Consider the following 17,750-nt stretch of genomic DNA (forward strand, 5'->3'; position numbering starts at 1 on the left):
AACCCAGCTGTTACTCATCAGAGGTGCTTTGCAGCCCTGTGTCCTTGTCCAGCCTTGGCTCAGCATTTCTGGAGTCCAGATGGTGGGAAGCAACCTGAAACTCATATCCTTCTCTCTTAAAAACTACCAGCTCACCACGAGGTGTGGGATCCTTCTCTGGGAGCACCCCATTAAAATGCTAGCAGCACAGCACTCATGGTGTTGGAGATAAGAAGGTGATGGGACTTCAGGAACCGCTAGTTTGTCTGTTCTTGGACTTCCTTCCTTGTGGTTCTGTGCCTGAGTTGGAAAACTGAAAGAATTGGTAAATGTACCAGTGCATACTTTAAATGACCATATAATTGTGCACCTAATTTGTACGTGCAAATACTTTCCATGCAAACTGGGCAGTTTGACACATGAACATTCATTACAGAGATGTGTGTTTACAGTTAACTTACCTGTATAATAACCGTATGTGGAAAATAGACACACAGCCATGCATCTCTCTCGCATATCAACTCTGGTTCTCAATAGTTCCCCAGTGGCAATCTCTGGGTGGGAACTTTTGTCCTTACTGTATTATGCGCTTTGAAATGCCAAGCAGAAGAAGCTGTTTTCAAGAGACCTAGCACAAGAGGATTCGCAGCCATGGCCAGTGTTTCCAGGTGCTCAGTTCTCTGTACTTCTCTTCCTTCTCTGGCCATTACTTGCATTGATGGCATTTGCATTTATTGAAAAAATCATTCCTCAGGGTATCAAAAAGACATGGCAGAGTATCTTTTTTTAGTCAAAGGAGGAGGGATTCTGCTGTCCAGCAAAAGAAGCAAGTTTGCTGCTGATATCTGTATGGAAGTAACTATCAGTTGACAGTTAAAATGACGGACATTGACTGGGAATAGGGAATATATCCTGTTCAAAAAGTGGAAGTTCCTTAGTGCCAGGAGACTAAAGTAATTTAAGGGAAAAAAAGATGAAAGAAACAGGTTGGTGTGATGGAGAGTTAATTCCAACTCTAGCTCTGCTGCAGAACAGGTGTCTGAGAGACACTCCAACTACAAAATCATTAGAAAAAATCCAGTGTAATATATGATATTCTAATTGCTACATCTAATTATGAAGAAGAGTAAATCACCATGAAAAAAATATCTATCAAACAGAGTATAAACACATAATTGACAATCAAACTGAGAGCTGTCATCTGTCTTCACAGGCTGCTGCTATACATAAAAAGACACTACTTGTATTTATGAAGTAGAAGAGTACTTCTGGAGTTACAGTAAATTTCTATCAATCTGATAAAAAATTAATTTAAATATTAACCTAAACTTGATCCAAAATCACAACTTTGTCAGATATATTTTCTCAAACTGAAGACCAGTAGGACTTTGCATTATCAAACTAGATTTTGCTAAGGCAATTGGACAGATGTTTATAATAGCACTTTGTGAAAATAAACATCTGGTACTAGTCTAACTAAAGAATTTTTAATTAGCTATTACCTTCCTCAATGACACAAAAGTCCAGACCACCTGCCATGACCATGGACAGGTCTAACTAAACAAGGGTCCCTAAGGAGATGGCATGAACTGTGCGCCTTGCTGCTAAAGCTCAAATTTTCATCTCCTCATTCGTGTCTCCCTCTTCCAAGCATGTGAAGTAAAACAGGGTCATGTGCTACCCATTTGGACTAAAGGGACTCAGAATATGGCTCCTGTTACTCTGCAGGATGTGCCTGCTTACTAGGGCATTGCTACATCCCTGCTGGGACAGACACCTTCAACCAGACCTGACCTGGTGGCTTCCCCACCAAGTGGCCCTCAGGCCTCTACCACAGTGTGGCTGAGGTTGCTTACCTAATTAAATCACTCCCCAAAACATTTCCCTAAAATTTTAGAGAAAAGCTCAGAGTGAAGGTCGGACAAGGCTCAAGAGAACAGTGCGGGTTCCCTGGACCAGCCCCGCTGGAGAGCATGAGCACCTGCGTTTGGAGGCTGACCCCCTCTCCCCGTCTCTGCTCCATAATAAAATGGTTGTGTTGGCAGCCTGGTGACAGCAGCTTTTAGAGCGAGCCATAACCAAACAGGTTCCTTTATGGGCTCTGCTGCTCGGAGAGTGAATTAAACAGCCCTTTCAGTCCATGATGGTTGCTCTAATGACTGAGGCAGTTTTTGGCTTCTGCCTTTGAACAGAAAGCTCTGTGGATGTGCTACACACATCCGCAAGCTGCTCCAGCTATATAAAAATGCTATTACACTTCTCTGTGTTACAGATCCATCTCTGAGGCAGCAAGTGCCAGTTTTATTACACAGGCTTCCTACCTTCCCAAACTGTTATTGGTTCTTTCCATGTATCTATCTATTTTATTTTTAAGAAGGGAAGGGGTGACAGAGTTCAGATTTCCACTTAGGGTTTTTACAGCACTATGCCTGGGAGGTAATTTGTGAATTTATTGGATTTCAGTGCTTTGGTGGTACAAATGTTTTATTTTTAAATTAGATGAGGTTATCCAGTACTCCTCTGCGAGCACTTTAGTCATTGTTAACAGCACTGATTGACTGCGAGGCAGAACGGACGGTCTATTGTTGCAGCCAGTCAGTAGGCTGAGATTATTTTGGAACCCATGGATTTCCCTGCGTCTGAGGATTTTTGTAAGGGGCTCATTAGTGATTAGTAAGGGCACGTGATTCAACACTAATGATCTCCTTGGCCCTTGAACTGAGCGCTGAGGGCTAGCTGCTCTGGCTGCCTGAGTAACCTGCAGGGTCATTGGAGCCTGCACCAACTGCCTGGCACAAATCACCTTTATGCCCTTACTGGTAGGGCTGTAATCATGCAGCTGGTGAGAGAAGTGAAAATACAGAAATTCCGCTTGCTTCCTCAAGTCTCAGGCTGTACCCATATTTTCAATCTGTATACTAAATTTAGTGTTGTTTTGTTAACTTTAGGCAAATACTTTGCTTTCTGCTGTTACTTAAACTTATGTGCAAAACTATTTACAGAATAATCTGCTAGGTCTTCTGATCTGTCCAAATGGGATAGTGTACAGGAAAGAAGCTGTACAGCTGTTTGCACCACCTTCCCCAGACTGAGGTATGAGGCACAGTCATCACAACACTAAGAGCTATTTCCTTGTCTAGAAACTCAGGATTTCTGCATACAGAATATATGTATCCTATTATGTATGTATACATATAGGATACAGGTATAGAGTACGGTGCTTCTGCATAAAGATGATCAGTTAAAGCTCATGAATCATGGTATATATGTCACAAATATCTTTGACCAGCTTACTCATCTTTGAATATTCTGTAAATGATAAACCAGTTCTCGGCCCTTCATACCAAGCTGTACAAGCAATGTCCCTCCAAGGTAGAAATCATCCCATCCCACCTCTGGAGAAGACTTTACAAAAGGGCAGGCAAGGCTGGCTACACAGGGCTGCTAGCATGCCCCAGGACGCAGAGGGCTGTGGGCAATGCTGACAAAGCAGGGACTCTGCACCAGTCAAGAGGGAGGGGGTAAAAGAACGTAGGCATCTTGAATCCCAGTTTTCTGCCTTCGTTGTTAGGCTATGGTGTTTCTTTCCCTTTTTATGAAATCAGACATGGATATATCCACTTTAAAGGTCTTTGGCCATGGAAATACTGAATACAGTATGAACACAGCTAATCATTCAGGCAAACGTCCATGAATCTTGTATTGTTTGCAGATAACGCTGCTTACAAAGAGCTATTCCTGGTTACACGAGTGACCTTTACAGGCAGTGAAAGGCACAGCCTATCCCCTGGACTCACAAAATCATACAACTCATCTAAACAAACATTTCAGTTTTAAAAAGGGAAAGACATTTCTATTAGAAAACTGTCAAGAGACAACACACTTGCATGTGCAAAAGATCTTGAAATTAACTTCTAGATTGCCTGTCATCTTTCAGAGATATCTGAAGGATGAAGTGGGGACATGCCTCTGTGTGCTTGTTTCTACATCATTAGTTTCCAAACACCTAATTAACAAATAAACCTAAAACACAGCAGTTATTGCAAAAAATAGAAACAGTGGCTTTGAATGGATCACTATGCACTGGAGAGTCAGGAATTCGTGAGATCCTATCTTGCTGTACCAGCATGCCATTATGACCATGGGAAAACACTCAGTATCTCTGTTTCGCCTCTCCCTGTTTAAGTATACTATCTACTAATATCCAGGAACATTAGAAACTCAGGTATTGGGCAGTACTCAAAAATATCATTCTTCACATCCTCCCTTTCAGCACAAAACTTCAGTTTGAACATTAACATCTTTTTAATACACCGATCATTGAGGTCAGGAGTTGATAACTGCACATATACATCATTTGCACATACCACTGTAGTAGGGGCACTAAGCGTCCCTTGAACCATTTCATTTCCATTTCAATGATGTTTAAGAGCAAAGTCTTGCAGAAATCTCTCAAATGAGAAGACCCTCACCACAAAGCCAAGAGAAAGGAAATTATATCACACTCGAACCATTTCATTGCAAATTCCAGTGTTTTAGCTAAAGGCAGGCTTACAGTAAAATGCTGGGCTTTGCACTGAAGTGGCTGACATACAGGAATATGTTGCTTTCTGCAGTCTCTGCTGCAGTGACGGTCATGTTTGGCAGAGGTGCAGAGCAGACAGTCTTGGATGGTATTGCCTTAAATCACTACAACTAGATTTACCAGAGCTTTTGATTAATGCACTTGGTAACTTAGACCGGCCCCTGACCCGGCACACAGAGATCTCACCCGGACTGCACTGGACAAAGCCCAGTGACCCTGTGCTGGCAGCAAAGAGGGACACAGCAAATTTGCTTCCATTGTCAGGATTCTCATTTTCCTTGGTCATCTCTAGTTGCCTCAGTTTCCCTCCCAGCAAAAAGAGGACATAAAGTTTGCAAAGTTTGTTAACATCACTGGCTAGGGAGCTGCTCTGAGTATTTAATATTTATTCATCACAGCCTACATAGAAAATCAGTCAGCAATACACAAATTAGAATTGAACCATTAGGGAAGCCTGCAAGAGAAGCAATGTTTAGCTTTTTTATTAAGTAACAGTGACAGATACAGATTGGGACCATGTTCCATAGCATGAACATGAAGCCCAGTTGCAGCCTGAGAGGGTAGCAAAGCCTGCAAGAAGCATGGTTGTTTGTATGCAAATGACAGAGTTGCCCGCAGAAACATGAATCAATGACAGTACACGTGTGCACAGATTTGGAAGCACATTGCTCAATCTTGCAAAAGGGGACAGGGGAATACTTTCTCTCTTGTACACCTAGTTTGTTCCCACTGAATAAAGCAGCACGTACTGCAAATTGCTCTCATCAATAATCAAGCTGGGAGAGGCAAAATAAAGTGACAGGTGCTGGGATCCAGGGCTCAAGCGGCAAAATAGCTCGGAGGATATTGTGCTCAAAGAACCTGATATCAAAACTATTCGCTTGAAAGATAGGCTTGAATAATCATTTCGTGTTGACCAGGGAAGAAGATGGAGACTCGTGGGGTGGGCCTTGCCCTTCATGGTGTTTCAGACACGAGTCCTTTCCATCATCTCCTAAGCAGGTGAGCGGGCAGGGTAATGGGATGGGGAGAGGAGGAATTAGAGCTGTTCTTCCACACAGTCACTCACCTGCGAAGCAGGAGGCTCAGGGACACGGAGCGAGGCCGAGGGAGCGGGTGCAAGAGCAGGCAGTCCAGGGGGGCCATTACAGCACGTCGCCAGGAGATGGAAATTCAAACTCCTACGCGAAACGGGATACAGTCACGAATCCGTGAGTAACTAGAAATAGCGCAGCCTCTTGAAAGGGTCTCAGAGCCAGGACATGGGCGGTCATGAGGAATACGAGTCAGTCAGCTGCACTGTGCTCTCCCAGCCAAACGCTACCGTGTCTTGCATTGTTAGCGAGTTGAAAGGAGCCTCGTCCTTCAGCCGAATGAAAAATTAGTCAGCGGATGCATTCATGGGACAAGAGAGCACAGAGACAACTGGGAGGAAACTATCTCCACACTCGTCAGGATTAACGACTCGCAGAACTGTCCAAACAGCTGCGCCTGATACCGAGGATATCTGCAAGCAGCAAAAGGCTCCGCACCAGATGCAAACACTATCTCCACCTTGCAGGCCAGTGCTGGTGGCTGGAGGAAGAGGAGTTCCCTAAGAGATGCTGCTATTTTGAGTATGAGGGACAGTGACCCAACGGCCCCAGGTGGAGTAGGAAGGCCTTGGTGAGCAGAGACACACTTCCCTGCTTTGCCGGTCACGGATACAGCGCACCACTGCACAGTATCACAAAGGGTGAAATCTTGCACAATAGCTAAGGCTTTTTTTTTTTTTTGGCCCCTCGAGGATGTTTGGTGTTCTCTGTACGTGGTCCTCAGCACAGCTCCCCTCAGCCCAAATCTCTACTGTTTGAGCGAATGGAGTGAAGCTTTGGGTGGGAGTAGAAGGGAACGGTAACTCTCGGGAGGACTTGCTCCTTTGTCAGCATTTTGTACATGCTAAAAAGGCCACATGAGACTAAATACACAGATCTAAACAGCCATCTACCCACATAACTCCAGCTGTTACCACTCCTGTGGCCCCCAAAGCCACCAGCACAGTGACATGTTAGTCAGGTCTGCCACAGGAAATTTTAAAGGAATATTGGCAGCTTCCAGGAAAATTCATCCATGTTAACTATCCCAAAAGAGATTTACAGTCTTCACTAAGTGATAAGCCATTATCTCATAGAAGTTTTTTTATAAGGAAAGGTCTATAAAAATAAGCAGTGGTGGGTTAAAAGGATCATTCATGAAGGAATTGAGCCCCTGAACGACAACTTGGGGATTATTTCAGCTGAAAATAGGGACCTACAAGTACATTAATAGTAAATAAAATGGAAAATACAGAATTGATCCACTAAATAAAAAGAGTGCGGAACTGAAGGCATAGCTTGGGGATGTGCCTAAGTGCCTATTTTATGTCCCTTTACAGAGACGCCCAAAAGGCCTAAACACAATAGATATTTTGTAAGTCCCTTCCCATCTCCACTGCCGCGTGCAAGCTCGGTGTCCTAGTGAAGCATTAACATCCCCACTCAGCAGGCAGGGTAACTTCGCAAAGACCAGTTGGGAGGTCTCTAAGCAAGTCAGCTGCAGCTAAGGTGTTGCGTACTACTATTCTTGACTTCCACTCCAACCACAAGACCATTTCATTTTAGAGAGCAAACAGAGAGCAGAGAATAACAGCACTGATTTCAATTGTGTTCATAAAGCAGACAAGTGCTCTAAGCTTAGAAAAGCACAGAGCTACAATATAATCAACAGGGTCAAAAAGACATTTCCCTAAAAGCTTGCTCCTAATATTTTTGACTACAATAACAGCAGGTTGAAAGTTAATTTCTCTTTCAAGATAGGTTAGATCAGATTCAAAAGGACAAAGAAAATCACCATAAATAGGCGCAGAAGAAAATTCTGAAACAAAAGTGGCTGAGTGTGAAGTGATTTGAAGCCGGCTGAGGTTCTTTGTAAAGCTTCATCCCCTCTCAATATAACACAACTATTTTGCTAGAGCAGGGATATACCAAGTCATAATGCGTCATACTAGTGCAATGAATCTGGAAAATTTTATTTCCAATTTTGTTGTTCTCACTTTTGGTGAATTATGTCATCTCACTGGGCCTCTGTTTCCCCATCTGCCAACAGCATTAATAGTATTTATTTTGTACACACTGTGGTATGAGATTCCACTAATTACCTGCCTGTTCAGGGCTCTGAAGTCTTCACGTGATGAGTTTTTCAGCATGCCAGTCACATTTTTTCCCTTGGTATCTCCCAGGCACATTTTGTACCTACTTATCTTACATATCAGCCTGTTGTGCCTCACTGTGTCAAACGTCTTACAGACATCTGTGTCCACCGCTTCCTGTGTGCATCTCTTCTCACTGCATCATCACCTTACAAAAACAGGGAAAAAACCTACTACATTTGTCTGATAAGATTTAGCCATGCTGGCTGATTTTTATCAACTCATATTCCTCCTATCATTTTGTGATCTCATCTCTTATTACTGTCTCTAGACTCTTACCTAGATTCACTGAAGTCAGACTCACCGGCCTATAATTTCCTGAGTATGCCTGCTGACAGGGCAACTCAGCATCTCTGAAAGTGTGATAGGGGTGGATGTGAAGGATAACATTGTGTGAAAAACAATACTAGGTGATGATATTTGTTTAAGATAGATCTATGCCACAAGCTGCACATGCTGTTACCCAACTACCTACCATCTGTACACTAAACTTTTAGTTTTATGTTAAACAGATATCAATCTTATGCTTGTATACTTAGAGGCATGAGATAACACATATGTTGCACTTGAGATGTGCTCCTCCCTCCCCGTTTTGTGCTTGTGACTGTAATTAAAATACATATTGTAATATATGTTTCTGCTCTTGTATTTGGCTCTTCAGTGCCACCCACAATTCCTGGTGCCTGCATATTCTGGCTACTCACATCCCACTTGTCCACTGTGCTTTGAATGCTGCCTGCTTCTTTAAGTTCAGCTGGTCAGAGTTTAACTCTTAATTTTCAAGCCCCTCTCCTAGTTTCTTTCTAAACCAGCTCAGTTCAGCTCTACAGCCCCAGACAGGGTACTGCAAGGTGTGCACAGAGTGGGGAGGTGTCCTCTCTGGGGCCTGATGCAAGCACCGCCAGGAGCAAACAGCCAGCACACAACCAGGGCGCTCCCTATCTACCTTCCCCTGTCACAGAGTTCATCTCACCCCTTGCCATAGGTTTCTCAGCAGTCAGACTTCAGTGGTGAGACTGAAGCAGAGGAGAGCAGGGCAGGCAACTGTGGAGGAACAGGCCGCAGGTCCTGGAGCAGTCTCTGATGCTGGGAGTCAAGGGTTAGTACATGCCTTGGGTTATTTTCTTAGGATCAGATAACAGTCTGGAAAGGAAAGGGCATAAAAAACAAATATGACTAGGTAGAACTCAAACCTGCTAAGAACCACCAGCACAGACTGCAGTTATGCAGGTCACCGCGGGGGACACACAATGATCTCCTTTAACATTACTACTGAGAAAACTCTTCCACCTCATAGCTATTTCATAGCAACAATAAGGGCTGAGCAGTGCGGATGGTGTCAAGCGTCTATGTGTTTCAGGAAGTTATCTTAAAGGGAACAGACCTGCCGGGATCAAACAGCATTTACTACTTCAGCGATTTGTTATGTCCTTTGACTGTGGCATCTCCTTTATGTCCCATACTTGCCTGCTTTTCGCAACTGAACTGTGAAAAGATTGTCCCACTTTTAGCTTCCTATGATTTATTGAGGGCATTAGGCCTACAAGTCTCATTTTCTGCAAAATCTCTGCAAATGAGCAGACACCTGCATTAACATTCACAATGTCTCACATTTGCATTGCAAAGTGGAATTGGTGCACCCAGCATCGGTAGATCAGTGCATGCCTCATGGCCTTCAACACACGCACACGGGAGCAGAATCCTATTGGCACTGGGGTGCATTGGTGCAGAGAATTTTGTTTTGATCCAGGAAAGGAAAAATTTAATATCTTAAAATGCTCTTAGGTCTGTCACTTCACTAAGCTATTCGGCAAGGCTTCCTGCTTTATTAACAACTCCAATTTGATTTTCTGATCAAATCTGATTTTCTTAGTACTTTTAGCTCTTAGTACTTTTAGCTCTTCCAGAAGTCACCTGGTGAGCATGATTCTCAGTCACATAAGGACGCTGTATATTTTATGCTTCAGTCTGTAAAGACCACATGGCCATACAACAAATCATGCACATACCCAACATATCCCAAATGGAAGTGCATGGAGATGGGCGTGCTGTGATGTTGTAAAACTTTCCACACATGTGAAATGACCTGGCAAGAAATATAATCCCTGTAGTGGTGAATTAGGTTTCATCCTTAGGAGTTGTGGACTAGATTGTCAACTGGTGTAAATCAAACCCAGCTCCAAGTGACATCAACAGAACAATACATAGCAGCTGACAAAGCATTGCAACATGAAATCAAAGCAAGAGACAAAAACGTAACCAGAAAAGTGGTTAGTGTTCAGTCTCCCTCTTTCCCAACCACAGATCACACGTAGGTGCCCCAAATATCAGCCCCCTCTTCTTTGAAAGCAACTTGTGTTCTTCCCAGAGCCTTACCTGCACATGCCGCAAGGACTGAAAGTTAGCTCCTAGCTTTACCAAAACAACACAAGGCACTACTCTCCTTGGGGTACAGCTTGTGACAGTTCATATCTTAACAAGCCATAAAAGAATCAGTATCTTGTTGCTGAAAACATCCTGGAAAGACAAGAGAACTCACATCAACCTCTCCTAGCAAAAGCTCTGTGTGTTTTCTAGCCCTGACAGCAGCATTGGTGGGAAGGGCTGCAAGCCGAGCAGTCTGGCACTGACATAACCAACCAGCCCCACGGCAGCTTGCAGTGCAGACTGGCCATTTCACACCCTAGAGTGAAGGTGTTTGACTTTTTTCTTTTTTTAATGTTCAAAGTCTACTTTGAACACAAGTAGATTTGGTATCTTACCAAGATCTTTTATTTTAAGATACATGACTGATTTCCATTAGAAATACATCAGTTTAAATAAATCTTTGCCTGGATTTTCAAATTGTTTCTATTTAATATTCCCTTTGAAATCTATAAATTCCCTTTGCTATTACCTTGCTTCTCTGAGTTAGAATATAAAACTATACTTCAAGGAAGACTCACTTTTGCTTGTAGAGTCATTATATACCTCTGTTATCTGGCTCAATTTTTAAACCAATTTTTCCTCCTACTCTGTGAAGGACTGTCAGGTCAATAACTTTCTCCTCTTATCTTCCTATTCATACTGCTGTTTGGCATAGGTATTACTTCTCTCCCATGTTTCTTTTACTCTGTGGCATGATAGTTTTAAATGAGCCTTTCACACTTGTGGTTTTATCTAGTATTAACTCTGTCCCCTCAATTCCTCTCCTTGTTGTATGAACCAGGCCAACCACATTGTAATCAGTGGTGCTCCACTTGCATGAAACCAGCACAAAGATTACTGTGCCGGGCCTTTTTTTCCCAATATAAGACCACGCCAGTCATGATTAAAAGCTAGTGGCTTGGTGACTGGTGCATAACAAGTTTGGTATCTCAATCAGGTTTCTAGCAGACAATTTTCCCTAATCACGAAATCACTTTAAAAATGCTTTGCTTGCTGGTGATGGGAGACCCATAGACAGAACAGAGTTGAAAACAGGGCTCCCCTCCCTGAAGTTGCTTCTGGGGCAGAGCTGCCAGATTTCATGACGTTAGTGCATCTGGGGAAACATTTCAACTACAGCCCACTGGGGAGTGGATGAAGTCTGGACATGAAGCCTGGACATCCCCAGCAGCTAAGCTGGTGCTTTTCGGAAGCACCACGTTTCTCAGTGTATAAGAGGAGGAACTGGGACATGACTTTCAGTTTGACAGGGAAGGTGGCTGCTGACAATGAATGAACCTTCCTTTGACTTCAAGCTTTGTTGGGGAAAAAAAGACGAATTTTAAGTGCTGTGGAAATAAAAATACCCCGTCACTTCTCTTCACCCTGTCACTCTGAACAAATATGGTACTTGTTCTTTAAGTCTACTTTTCAGATGGTCATATGATTTGTGAACAGAAAATCCACCGTGCCAAACACTGACAGAAAAATCACTGCCTCTAGCTATTATCTAGTCATATGGAAATGATTTGACTGAGGAAATAAAGTTCTTCATTGGAGACCTTGAGTGATAAGCTACAGGCAGAAAAACAGAATCAAATCAGCATCAAACCAACATTCACTCCCGAGACATGTGAGCAGCCTTGTCCTACTTGAGCTCAGTAAAAGTCATTTTGCCAAGATGCTTTGGGCCCATTGGAAAGGAAAAAGAAGTACAACGAAAACAAAAAGAGGAATTTTAAATCAAGCACTGAAAGGTACCAAAAGATGCCTACAGCTTCTCTGAGACTACAAACTCAGGAACAGACAAGAAGCAAAACACAGTAATTATATCCTACGCTTGTACTGAAACGAGGAATATTTGGTTTGGGTCATTCCTAGCAGTTAGGGTTCCTAGTGGTAAAGTCCTATAGATTGTGTATTTCTGCAGCTACACGTGTTCTAGGATCTCATCTTTTTTCCTAGGGAATGGAAATTCATACCATTGATACATCTTTCATTCAAGGATTTCACATGTTTTAAGTGATTCTAAGGCCAGCTATGAGACAAGCAAAATCAGTCTCCCTCAGCACAAAGTCACCAAGGCGACAGGACTTGATCAAGGCAGTCATTGTGAGGCAGCAGCAGACTTGGAAGGAAAAAAAAAACCACCAACCACCTCCCAAACAGGCTACTTTATTTGTAGGGACATCAGATGCAAAGAAGCCTCTGAGAAACTTTTGGGAAATGTTTTCTTCCTCAGCTCTTCCACAGGATTGCAAAGCAGCTGTACTCAAGTAGAATGATGGCTACAAACCACGCCATCTTTACGTCTTGACCCCACTTCCGCTTATCAAATTCTCTGCAGAACAAGACCAGCCAGATACTAGACTCTGAAGGTAGCTAGACTGTTGTGACATTTAATAGGCTGAATTTTAAGCTGTGGGCACTGGACCAAGAAGAGAGAATTTAACTCCAGTTGCAGGCAGTGGAATTACACTAAAAACAAATTTGTGCCAAAAGGTTTTAGGTGTGACCTATTAGTGTCCGAGTACTGCATCTTCCCTCTTTCATTATGAAATGAGGTTCTTGGATAGGAGTGTCATCTTACTAAGTAGCATATAATGCTCCCTGTAGCACATACAGGAGTGTGCGTGTCATGCTCTATTTCACAGTATTAAAATTAACTAGTCTCTGAACAGGAGAAAGCTTCATATCAAAGATTAAAACACCACAGGCTCCAATGCTGCCAGAAGAGATTCTTTTAATTTTTGATAAGTCTCTAAATAGTCCAAGACTTTATGAGTAGCAATGGAAAGTGAATCATTGACTTTTGCCTGTTTCAGGAATCAAAGTCTAAGAGTCCAAGTGAAAGACAACTTTGAAAACTTAGATACAGGAGATTTTTTGCAGAACCTGGCAGCGATCTCCGTGGAGTAGACTGTAGATTTCAAATGAATCGGCATTTCTCTACCTGAATATTGAAACATGGGCGTAAGAAAAAGGGGAAAGAAAGGGATCCCTGAGACCAACTGCGCATGGAAAGCACATTTCAAGCTTGAACAAAATCCTAACACATAGGACCCTCCCCAGTAGAACAAGGGCCAAAGGCAGGGCAAACTCCCTTCCACCCTCAAGTACTCACCCATTATAAACCTTTTTTCTATTTCTGATCTACAGGAGTATGTTTTGTGCTCTCAGGCTGAAAGTCTCCTTTGGAGACCTAGGAGTGGGAGACAGAGCCTAAAGGCATCCTCTGCCTGGCTAATATTTCCTCCAGTTCTGCCCAGGAGCAGCATCAGGATGGTCAAACCCCTAAGCAGGGCAGGTGGGCACTGCAGCCTCTACCTTTGGTACTGAACAGCATCTGAGGCCTGATGCTGCAGGCTGAGCGCTTGAAGAACCTTAGCAGACACTGATTAAAATGTTCCCTTAAGGGAGACATGAACAGTTTCCTTAAAACCACAGCACCCAAAATGCCAGATCTTCTAATGTGAAGTATTGTCTATAAGATCTCTTAAACAGAAAACAATATTCCTACAATATGAAGCTTATGCTGTTCTGTCATGAAGCTTTATCTTATTCCTTCAACTTCATTTCTGTCCTTCCTACCCTTAGGTATAGCCTGGATCACATAGTATGTTCACTGCAGAAGCTAAACACAAATGTACTTTCAGAAGCTGGCCAAACTGATTTTACTCTCTCAAGCCAGACTCTCACAGTGCTCGGTGCTCCCAGCGTGAACGATGCTAGACACAAGCGGTAACTGATACCAGAGTGCCATCTATAGCTCTTTCACATGACTCCGCAGCAAAGCGGAACACATGCTCCGTTTGCCTTCCTGGCATTAGGAATGCCTCTCAGAGAAACTTCTGGCATTAAGGTCTGGAGAAGAAGTGAATTTAATCATAGTGAAGGATGCAGCATTAGCTGCCCAAAGAGGGGCTTTACTTATTCCAGAGCGAGAGGCACAGTGTGGGGACTAAAGCCCCTCTCCCCCCTAAAAAGCAAAGGTAGAGCATATGCATACAGCCCACTGATTTCTGCTGAGGTGGCCCAAAGCCAGCTTATTAAACAGGCTTGTTACAGCTATAGGAATACATTTTCTCATCTAATACTGCATGAGAAAGATGCTGGAACAGCTTTGCCTTTTTAGGTCCAGGAATGAAGCAAAAAGGGAGATGGGAATGGCCTTCTCACCTTAGCGCATCTCCCTGGACTGACAGAGGAGCCGCTTCCCGCTGGCACGTTCTGGGGGGACCGAGCGCTTGGAGAGGCGTTCCACAGCAGTGCCGAACCGACTCTTCAGGACGGAAAGGGTTACGGCTTACTCCAGCAATGCAGCCTGAGAAAACAGGTCTTGAACAGGTGATGTGGCAGATGGCATCCTTGTCCCCTTCTGCTTCTGTCACAGAGTCAACCCGTGCTAGCTGCAGCCACCAAATCCGTATAGCCACCCTCCCGCTTGGGCACAGCCGCGCGCTGGTGCTGCCGGGCGCAGACAGCGGTCAGCACCTCTCTGCAGGTTCCCTCCGGGGTCACAACACCCCCCTTCCCATGTGAGTGATAACAACAGCCCGCCCTGTACGCCTGGTTGTAACCGAGAGTACCTCCAAAAAACCCCAGCCCAACAAAAACCCAATCTCTTCAGAGTTAGCCACCTCAGCCTACACATGCCAACCAAGCGGGCAAAGCACTGTCAGGTGTCCGCTGGCTCCTAGTGTCACACACTGCTGAGGAGTAGCTGCTACGCAGCTGCTTCCGGGGGAGTGTTTAGATTTCCCACCCAGTCACGCTCCATCTAAGAAAGCAGAGGGAACCTTTGCACCAGGACTCAGCCTGGCACTGACACTTCCCACTGTTCTCCAGGTCTCCAGACAGGTTTCCAGGAGATCCTCTGGCCCTGTGCTAACGTGGATGTCTAACAGGTTTCCTCTGTAGCCTTCAAGAGACCACACAGATTCTTATTATTAGTCAGTAGGTTTCTGCAAACATCGTCTCTGCGAGCTGCTATGGCCCAGCGCCGGGACCACACGCAGGCCCCGGCGCTCCCGGTGGTGCTGGGGACACACGGGGCAGGCCACACAGGAGCGCAGGAGGCCTCTCCTCCTCACAGAGCCGCCTTGTGCGAAGCTCAACACCAATACACTGGTTAGTATAATTGCACTAAGACATGTAAACAGCCTGCTCCTTCTTAGACATGCTGGTTGGTAGCATCTGTTTTGATTAACAGTTAATTTATTAGGGTTTGGGGTTTACACATGTCACTGGCAAAGATCCACAACTAGGTCGCTACAGAAGCTCAGTCTTGCCTAACTGGAAAGTAAACAGCAAAGCAGACCTTACACGTGTGCAGCAAGCGAAAGGCGTGCAGAGACCCCTGCTTCGGTGACGGCAGTTCACCGGTGCTGGCTGCGCTGTAGAAACAAACTGCTGGTTTGTGAAAACTTCAGGTAAGGCAGTTAATTACACACAGACAACGCTACAAACAGGTCTTTCTTACTCCAGGAGAAGCCACATTTTTCTTTCACTAAGGAGTTGCTGAGGAGTTGTGGGCTGGTTTTTCTTTTTCTTTTTTTAAAGCAGGTTGAGGATGAAAAAAAAATAAAACTCAGAACAGTATGACTATCATGAGAATGATTTCTAAAGCAGGAAGCATGACAGCCCCACACCCACAAGAGCAGAAGCAGCTGCCACACTCAAGTTGTCAGCCACACGCTGCAGGTCTGATCCTGCATCGCTTTAATCTAACACGAGCTTTGACATTGTTAATGAGTGAGTGCAGAATTAACTAAGAGGCCAGAACAAGGGAGAACAAACAAAATTAACAGTATTACCCAGGTCAGAAAATATTTCACATCCTCATCTCAAAGCAGGAACTGCAATGACAGAGCCTTACCTGAACAAAAGTGTCATGACCACCACCACCACCACAAAATATCCAGGAGCTGGAGCACTAGGAAAGGATCCCAACAATAAGGAATATTAGTAGTTAAAACAACCTCTGACCTCGTCTGAAGTTACCTACAACATGACTTCGGGGCCTCCCAGATTTTGAATGCTGGAAGAGAAATTTCTTCTTGATGTTAAGAGGAGGAAAAAAAAAGAAACAAAAAAAAGAAATCAGAGCAGGTTGTTTCATTTTTAACTGGAACATTTCCACCTGCCCACCTCTTTTCTGCTCAAAGCTTTTCCAAATTCAGTAGCAGTCTGTTCCTGGCTTTAGGCACAGGCAACATAGGAAGCTGCTTAGTGTCAGCCAGAAAGCCGTAGCCCCTTCGTCTCTGCTACCGCAGCGGGAGGCTCAGGACCGGGGCAGTCGGTTGTAGGGGCGGACCAGGAGCAGTCGTTGCCTGTAACAACGCTGTTCCTCAGGACAGAGAACAGCAAACCCAGCTCTCCGCGCAGGCATCTGCAGCGGCACGGCCTACACACCAGTCCTGGGGGAAGCATTTCTCCTGCATTTGAGAAAGCTTGGAGCAACTCTGTCTCACAAAAGGGCAGAAACCAACTGGCAGCACCCCACTCTTCCCCAAGCAAGGCAGTCTCTGCCCCACTTGCAAGGACCCCCCAGGAGCCGAGCGCCTCTCCTTCCGCAGCGGTCAGGGCAGGAAGGCAGCTCTTCCCAAGAAAGCTCGCAGCGATGCCAGAGTTCCCACAGCCTGTCTCACACTGTGAGAGCAGCAAGGTAGCGTTGGAGGTGAAAAATAAAGAAAAAATATATATATAGGAATTACTCCACTTTGAGCATTGCTGTGTGCCCTAAATTCTTTGTTACAGGCCAATTGCTCTTATGACTCAACGTGGACAGCCGAGGATTACAAGCGCTTTGGCACAGCGTCTGGCTGTAAGTTGGCTGCCCAGCAGCAGGCTGTCCTACCTCTAGTGTTGCGCACAGGCTGTGTCGGTGTAGCGCTCTAGATCCCCATCTGAATCAAGGGCCCATTACACAGTATAAAATATGCTAAGACATTTTCAACGCAGAGAGCTTTCAATGCTGTAAGGAACAGCCTTGCTTTCCACACATTAGCACATTGAAATCTGTACAGCAAGTCTGTCAAACAAAGCAGCTGCTCCCCAGCTCTCCTACACTCTCCTCAGACGGAGGAACTTCAATTATGCAGCTTGTCCACAGGATTTTAGAGTTAAAAGAGCTGCTGCTATATCATACAGTTCTGACCTTTTGCCTTCCTCCAGGCACTACGTAAGATCTGATGCACTAGTCTGTTCATTTTCATACTGTGGCTCAACGCAAAAGGTTGCCCTCGGAGTTGGTTATTCACAGCCAGGATGTAGGAGTACAAAACCAGAAAACTACTTTAATTACTGATTCCCTGCCCCTACATTTTCAGGTTGGCAAGATAAGTTGTAGAAAACATTTTCTAGCAGGATGCAATGAACTGTAGAAAAAATAATAATATAAAGTAACTGCAATGCTCAATCTTAATCTCATGCAAGAGCTCAAAGGCACGACCACATCCCATCATTTCCAGAAGGAAGCATGGAACATCTTTCACAAACAACAGCCAGGAACATTTGTAGCCCAACTCACTTGCTGCTTAGATACGATAGTAA

This window comes from Apteryx mantelli, chromosome 18 (assembly GCF_036417845.1).
Source record: "Apteryx mantelli isolate bAptMan1 chromosome 18, bAptMan1.hap1, whole genome shotgun sequence".
In the NCBI taxonomy this organism is placed as follows: domain Eukaryota; kingdom Metazoa; phylum Chordata; class Aves; order Apterygiformes; family Apterygidae; genus Apteryx; species Apteryx mantelli.